Consider the following 8,031-nt stretch of genomic DNA (forward strand, 5'->3'; position numbering starts at 1 on the left):
GCCTGCAGTTGAAGGGACCAACGAGCTAAGCGACCATCCAGGTTCTTCATGGTCATGAGCCATTTGAGACTGGCGTGGTCAGTTATGACTGTAAACGGCATAAGCTCTACGTACGGACGGAACTTAAGGATCGCCATGAGAGCTGCCAGACACTCCTTCTCTGTCACTGAGTAGTTTTTTTGGTGGCAATTCAGTTTGGCAGAGAAAAACGCTATGGGCCTTTCGTTCTGCTCGTCATCCCGTTGGAAGAGTACGGCTCCTACCCCATAATGTGAGGCGTCGCACTGTATGTAGAAGTGCCGCTTGAAATCCGCGTGTACCAAGACTGGTGCCGAGGTGAGTGCAGCTTTTAGCTCCCCCATGGCTCGTTTTGCCTCCTCCGTCAATTTAAACTTCCCATTTCCCGACTTTTTCAGGGCGTCTGTGAGCGGACCGGCCATCTCAGCATAGTTTTTCATAAAGCGCCGGTACCAGCCCGCAGTTCCCAGGAAGCTACGCAATTCTCGAACAGATCGCGGCTCGGGAATGCGCAAAATGGCCGACACACGATCCGGATCCATCTTCAGCGCTCCTCCTCCCACTATAAATCCCAGGTATTTAATGTTTTTATAGCAAAAATGAGATTTGCTCAGCCCTATCGTTAAATTTGCTTCTCGTAGACGCTCGGCAACCTGTCGCAGAATCTTCACGTGCGTTTGGAAGTCCTCAGCTATAATCAGCAAGTCGTCGAGATACGCATAGACGTTTGAACGCATCTCAACCGGAATCACCTTATCGACCAGTCTACATAGGCGTTGTGCGGCGTTGCAGAGGCCAAAGGGCATCATACGGAACTGATACAGAGGGCGTCCCGGCACCGTGAACGCAGTATATGGTCGACTCTGCTCGTCCAGCTCGATTTGCCAAAAGGCGAATTTTAAGTCGACGCTGGAGATATATATCGTCTGATCGAGACGCGACAAAATCCCCTCGATGCTAGGAAGTGGGTAAGCGTCCTTGATGGTTACTTTGTTGAGCTTCCGGGCATCGAGACAGAAACGATTTTTGCCCGGCCTTCGCACCACGGTGGTACGGTTGCTCCACGGACTATCACTGTACTCGATGACTCCCAAAGCCAACATTTTGTCCACCTCACCACACACCACTTCCTGCATCGCTGGCGACAGCGGGTAATGTCGATCCTTCACAGGCTCGGTCTTCTCCACCAATTGAATTTTGTGAGTCTCTCTCGACGTCCTCCCCAGGCCTACGGCTTCGAAAGTCAGAAACTCTGCCTTCACCTGATCCAAGGCTGCCTTTTGCTCTTCTGACAACTCCCATTCTTCCTGCACTATCTCCTTCTCCGGGCCTTCCACATAGTGGGCGACTTGATCAGCCAGCACTTCTTCCACTAATCTGTGAGATGCCCCTACTGGACCTTCTCCCATCACCTCAGGAGCCAATGAGAATACCCGCCAAAAGTCTACCCCCAAGTAAATTTCCTGTTCCAAGAAAGGGCATACGAAAAACGTTAATCTTTTTACCTCTCCCTTGTATTTCACCGGTAATTCCACTCGGCCAACGATTGCGCGATCTTCCCCATTCGCTACCTTCACTATAGAAGAATATCGACGAGCCTCCACGCCCAGCTTCTCCAGGAATTCCTGACCATTACACCCTAGCATGCTGTGTGTAGCGCCTGAATCTAACAGGCCTCGCACGGACTCGCCCATTATAGAGATTTCTGCGAAAACTCTCGGGTCTTCCTTGCACCAACGCTTTACTGAAGCAATCACCTGCCTCCTCATAGCTCGCCTTTGCTTAAATCGGGATCTCGCCTTTCTCACCCGCACCGACAGTGCTCGCATACCATCCACTCGGAGTTCAGAAAATATTCTATTTCTGGTTTCTAAATAATTTCTTAAGCGCTCTTCATATGATAAGTTCCTTAACCTAGCATGCAATTTACGTCTATCTAATTCATTTTTATTTTCTTCTACTTTCTCTGCGCAGGCCCCTTCTGTGAGCGTGATTCGCCTGCTTGGATCGCACCCCTCTTCACGTTTCCCGCGCAATTCGGACAGGTTGGACAATATGCATCGGGCTTTCCACACCGGTAGCAGAAAATTCGCCTCTCCGATGCCATACAATCCCTAAAGCCATGATCGGTCTGCCCGCAGTTCCAGCAAATCAACTTCTGTGGACCACGCTGTGTCACTTGCGCTTCCTCAATGACCTCTGCCTCTTCATCGCTAATCGACCGATCCTGCGCGACCTCGCTGACGTTCGCATTCGCCCCGCGACCATAGTTTGTGGCTTTGGGTGCTCCTCGCCATGAAGATCGAGCCTTCCTCTTCAGATGTGCCTCTATTTCCACGCACTCATCCCGCAGTTGGTCTAAGGAATAAACCCGTAAGCCGTAGACGAAACTCGCTATCTCATCTGTGAGTGCCTTTTTGACGATTTTTATCATCTCCTTTTCAGGTGGTGGCATCTCCAACCTCGACGCGAGCTTTCTCATGACGTGGAAAAAGTCTTCCACACTCTCGTTTGACCGCTGCATTCTTTCTCGCAGTTCTCTCATGCGGTCGAACTCGGACGCCGTGCCTCGGAAACGAGCAATTAAGTCGCCCCTTAGTTCCTGCCAAACACCACCGCCATGATCACGGATGTACTGCCAGTACCATTCTCGCGCGTTTCCTGTAACCAGGTGATGAAATCCCCTTAGAACTTCATCCCACGGACAGCGGCATTGGGCTTGTAGGAATTCAATTCGGAACACAAAATCTTCGACTGTCATTTTGTTGCTGTCTCCGTCGAACGTCACGTCCCATTTTTCGACTCGGCCCCACCGTGGCCAAGGTCTATTACCCGGGGGATTTGGATGCGGATCTTCTCGAGGAATTCCACCACCTCTCCTACCCTCGCCACGACCCTGACCCGAGTGTCTGTGTGCTATTGGGTTTCGCCAATTTCGCGCTTGATGCCCACCCCGTTGATGCTGCTCACTGGATGCGGTCTGTCCTACTCCTGAAGACGGTTCCGGACCAATACCACCTCGCCCCGAGCGAGACAAAAATGGTTTTGGTGGCGGAATCGGCGCATCAGTCGTGCTAGACGGCTTCCTTTTCGGGATTGCTCCTCGATACTCCTGTTCGTGGTGAACCTCCTCCCGCTGCGGTTCCTTCTGCTGCTGCAGCTGTCTAACCGGCTGGAGTACCTCGTTTAGTTGGTGCATCATCTCGATAAACCCCTTACGCAACTCTTCCTGCAACACCCGACTAATCGAGTCAGTGTTCGCTGCCCTGTGTGTCGCATGAGCCTGGGCCAACGATACGTTGACTGCTGATGCCAGTTCGGAAGCAAGCGTGGGTGTAGGATCGGACATTGGCCATTCTTCTGACCTGGCTTGGACCGGTGTTCTTGGCAACCCACCCACAGCTCCAAGTTCCTCCCGAGCTTGATCAAACATCGCCCCTGACCTTTCTCCTATCTGGTCCACTGTTTTGTTTACGCGTGATCGCGTAGGATACTGTCGACTACCCCCTTCTTGTGGCATCTGCACCGAGCAACACCAATATTACAAAAAAAAAAAAAAAAAAAGGATACTCCTAAACTAAGATAATATATATAAATAAAGAAATAAATACCCAAAGAAATAACTAGTAAGAATAAATAACACCACGCTTCGGACCAATAAATACTCCGATAAATAAATAAATAAAGACGGATATAAATATTGCGTCAACTAGCTCCGTTAACGATAAATATGCAATTAAATATTTGAATAAATAATTAAATAATAACATACATGTATACTTGATCGACACCTAAAACACTCAAACTTCAAACACATTCAACACAACACAAAACCTAACAACAAAAATTCCTAACAGTTCTTCTTCTTCTTACTAGATTCATTAAGAGGGGGACACGTGACTAGCCGGGACCGGTAACCGCTCCAGTTTCTGCGCTCCACTTGACAGTCGCCCTACGGATATCCTACAATTACGAACACCACCTTTGTGTGGCCTGTCATCTACTCTAGTCATCGCTCTACGCGATGGCCGATAAACGAGAAGCCTCACGGTGCATGAGCTCACTTTGCTTGTGATTTGTTCCTGTCATCCATCATGCCGATCTGCCATGACAACAGATGCATCGCGGGTTGTCTTTGCGACTCCCGGGCCACCTACTCCTCACCACCTCTCGGCAGACAGACAACAGGTCCAAAAACACGAAAGCGGCTTTGTTTTAAACAAACAGGTGCGAAACTACAATGAACATTTACCTACATGACTTACTCTAACTTATTCCAATATCACATTCCATCACAGATTTATTCGATATCACAGTCCACCAGGCAATGTGTCCGTCGCAAACTCCCTGTTCATTTTTTTGTTGAACGGCAGTGACTTACGTTCACTTGTGACATCGAATAGCGACAAAATGTTCAACTGTAATTCGTAAGTCCCTATCACATATTTTATATTTCCGTTAACTGCCTCCGTCTATCCATCCCTAGCATCAATCACCCCGCGCCATTAAGGACCAGCTTTACGCTCACCTTAAGCCTGCAGCAGCGACTTCTGCCGGGACAGCTAAACTGCACTTCGCGAGCTGCCGTCTTCTCCACAAGATTTATTTTTTTTTTCATTCCCCCGCATCTGCCTTTACCAGCCCGAGTGACATTTGTTGTAATACCACTCGAACCTGCGTCAGTCCAGATGCATGCGAATTCGAAAAACGGTTGGGCGCCATTTGTTACATTTAGCTTGTTTCCCAGAGGGCAATGCCGGCTAGCTGTCGACCCCAGGGCTGGGTAGTTCCCCTTGCCCGCCAAATGTAGACAAAAAAGGAGACACACTACTTCTCGGGACATCAGAACTAACAACAACCTAACAACAACAAAGAAAATCATAAACAGACGGCTATCAAGTGGGTGAAGCTTGGGTGTTATCACTTCGCGCGCCCGCCCTACCTGTGACCAAACACAACGTTCATTTTGGCCACCCTCTGCTGGAACGGTAACGGCTGGCCTAATCCATGGCTTACGCCACGCGTCCTCCCTCTATTTTAAATTTAACGCATCATACTTCAGTCTATATCCAAGCTTTAATAATTATAAATTGACAACTTCATATTTCTTATTAATAAATAGCTATACTCAAAATTATCCCTAACCAAAAAGAAACACCAAAACGTTCGACACAAAGACAAACACGGAAATAACTGCTGAAATTTCGTTTAACCTACAGGGATACCCTCACCCATTCGTACTGGACTATGTGTAGATGAGTGGGGACTGGATCCGTCTTACGGGAGTTAATTCAACTCGGGCCCCTACGGAGACCTGACCTACCAAGAGCTCTTGTTAAGGGTCCCCGGGACATAAACAATAACCAATATTTTCCACAATTCACTCGCCCAAATACGGTGGACTGATGGGACCCCCGCGTCACCCGCTAAGGGTTAATCTTCTGGCGTTGACCAGCTGATCGCAGATTTACGTTTGTGAAAGGTGTTGGTGTTTTTACATACATATTTTTTTTCACTGGCCAAGATTTTACTTTAAACGTTTTGAGCTTATACTAAATACAGAATAAAGGACAACACACGGAACAAAATAACATTTACAGTGGAACGGTGTTTGGAGTGCGGATTATTTGTTTTTCTTTAAGTTCAATAACGTGGGCTCGCTGATCGCTGGCCGTGGCCGGTCAGCCCTAAATTTATCTAGGTTCGTGTATACGTGTGCGCGTGTGTGTGTGTGTGTGTGTGAATAGGATTTCGAGGTTTTCCCTTTGTAAAAGAGCCCAAACGTGTGGCACGCACTGGACGGCGATGCAACGATCGTGCGGTGTGGCTAGAATCGCCCTGGCCGCTCACTCGACCTCTTTCACCCCCTCCCTTCACACGTCCCGCGCTACTTGGCTCACACACGCGCAACTGGAACGAACTCACTCAGGTCCCGTTGTATCGTCTTCTTCTCTGCAGTCGACTTTCTCGGACTCCAGTGTTCCTCTCCAGGAAATCTTCCGGCCCGGTTCTAGTGGCTGTATTCCTTGCCGGTTCAAATTCAAACTGTTTGTTTTATTCACAAAATTTCGGATCTCGACGTGACTCCGTCCACGCTCCACGATTTTCATAACCCAATCCACGTTTTCTAATCTTTTCACTCCTATTTATCCCTTTTTCCCTTACTAATACATATAACTAATCCTATTCTCTTCCTTATATCCCCAGTAACGGCTCCAGCTCCCCCCGATGTCCCCATCGACCATCGAGCCTCCCTGGACTTCCGCTAGATGGCGCGTCGCCCTCAGCCCTGGCCACCTATCGTTCAGGTGGGACTGGAACAATATGCAATATTTTACAAAAATTCAAGCTAGAACAAGCTACAAATAGATATATAGATTTCTAATTGTGTTATTATTTCATCTAACTCGCTATTACTATTAATACTATTACTGTTGAATTTAAATATTTCCCGATGATTGGTGGTTGTGGCAACATTTGGCATGACGGCGCAATCCATATTCGTTAAATTTCAAAAGAATTTAAGTCGAATACATCAAACAAGTAAATATTTCTAAAATAAACCTTATACTGTGGCGCGGTTCTTATTTTACTTTTATTCTCTTCTTTATTTTACGTCTCTTTTATCTTCTTGACGATCCGAATTAATTGCCCCCGACTTATCGCAGTATTATATTGCCTCAAAACTATCGCATAAAACCTATCGCAAAAAACCTATCGGGATCGGGGTTAATATCGGTAAGGGCTAATATGGGGTTGGTTAGGGTTAATATGGGGTTGCCTTAGGGCTAATATGGGGTTGCCTTAGGGCTAATATGGTGTTGCCTTACAATGCTTAATATTAATTTTGGTCTTAACGATATTCATTTGACTGAATAGCCGTTCAATCACGGCATTTGATCACGGTAGACTTAAAATTCCAATGGCAAATTTATTTATTTTTATTTATTTATTTATTCGAAAGATTTGTTTTTGCCAGCACCTCCCCAACGCTTGACCATACTGTTGGGTTGGTACAATACTTAGAGCGATCAAAAAAGTCTTTGACAAAAAAGTTGTTTGTCATATGGAAGTTGATCCGATCGTTCGTAACCCCATCCACATCTAAAACACTCTTCTTCAAGTTGGAGAACAAATGGTATATGTCATACACCATAATCTTTCGGTTATCTTCGTCGATTCGGCCTCGGATGCCAGGTAACGGAAGCAAGACTTTACCGTCGGCATTAACTCTCGGGTCGTGTAGACAATAACCGGATCGTGGTCCAATTTTTCATCTTCATCATTGTGGACGGATAACCAATTCTACTTAATTTATAATTTTCCCATGGATGGTCAAAGACTTTTTTGAATTTACCGAAGGGATTGCGTGCGACTACCATGAGAAAATCGATCGCTCTAAATATTGTACCAACAGTAGGGTCAAGCGTTGGGGAGGTGCTGGCAAAAACAAATCTTTCGAATAAATCGCTCAATTTGCCATTGGAATTTTAAGTCTACCGTGATCAAATGCCGTGATTGAACGGCTATTCAGTCAAATGAATATCGTTAAGACCAAACTTAATGTTAAGTATAAGGTTTATTTTAGAAATATATACTTGTTTGATGTATACGACTAAAAGGAGTTAGACTAGGGAGTTAGATGAGATAATAACACAATTAGAAATCTATATATCTATTTGTAGCTTGTTCTAGCTTGAATTTTTGTAAAATATTGCATATTTTGACGCTCAGAATCTGGAATCAGTGGCCCAGAGACCACAGTGTTCCGGAGGGGCCCTTCATAACGATGCAGAACTCAGCAGCCTGGGGGGCGGCTGCCGCCGCCGGAACCACCGCAACCGCCGCCGCCAAATAATTTTATGTCAATTTAAACAAATACTTCTGACATGGCCGTAGCCTACAAAATGACCCACATGTATTATAATTTTTCTGGGACCTGTCGCGTGCCTGCTGTATGTCAATACGCTCACAAATTGGCATTTCTTGTAGCCGAAAGTATTAACAGATTCC

At 46.4% G+C, this 8,031-nt stretch overlaps 1 long non-coding RNA gene across 1 annotated transcript; it reads left to right on the plus strand.

Annotated features, from left to right (window-relative positions):
* The first annotated feature begins 5,725 nt into the window (after positions 1–5,725).
* On the plus strand, positions 5,726–6,316 carry LOC117184505 (uncharacterized). Its single transcript, XR_004469905.1, has 2 exons — positions 5,726–5,839; positions 6,226–6,316. It is a non-coding gene; the product is annotated as an uncharacterized lncRNA (long non-coding RNA).
* Positions 6,317–8,031: the final 1,715 nt, after the last annotated feature.

The sequence above is a fragment of the Drosophila pseudoobscura genome, chromosome X (assembly GCF_009870125.1).
Source record: "Drosophila pseudoobscura strain MV-25-SWS-2005 chromosome X, UCI_Dpse_MV25, whole genome shotgun sequence".
NCBI classification, from domain to species: domain Eukaryota; kingdom Metazoa; phylum Arthropoda; class Insecta; order Diptera; family Drosophilidae; genus Drosophila; species Drosophila pseudoobscura.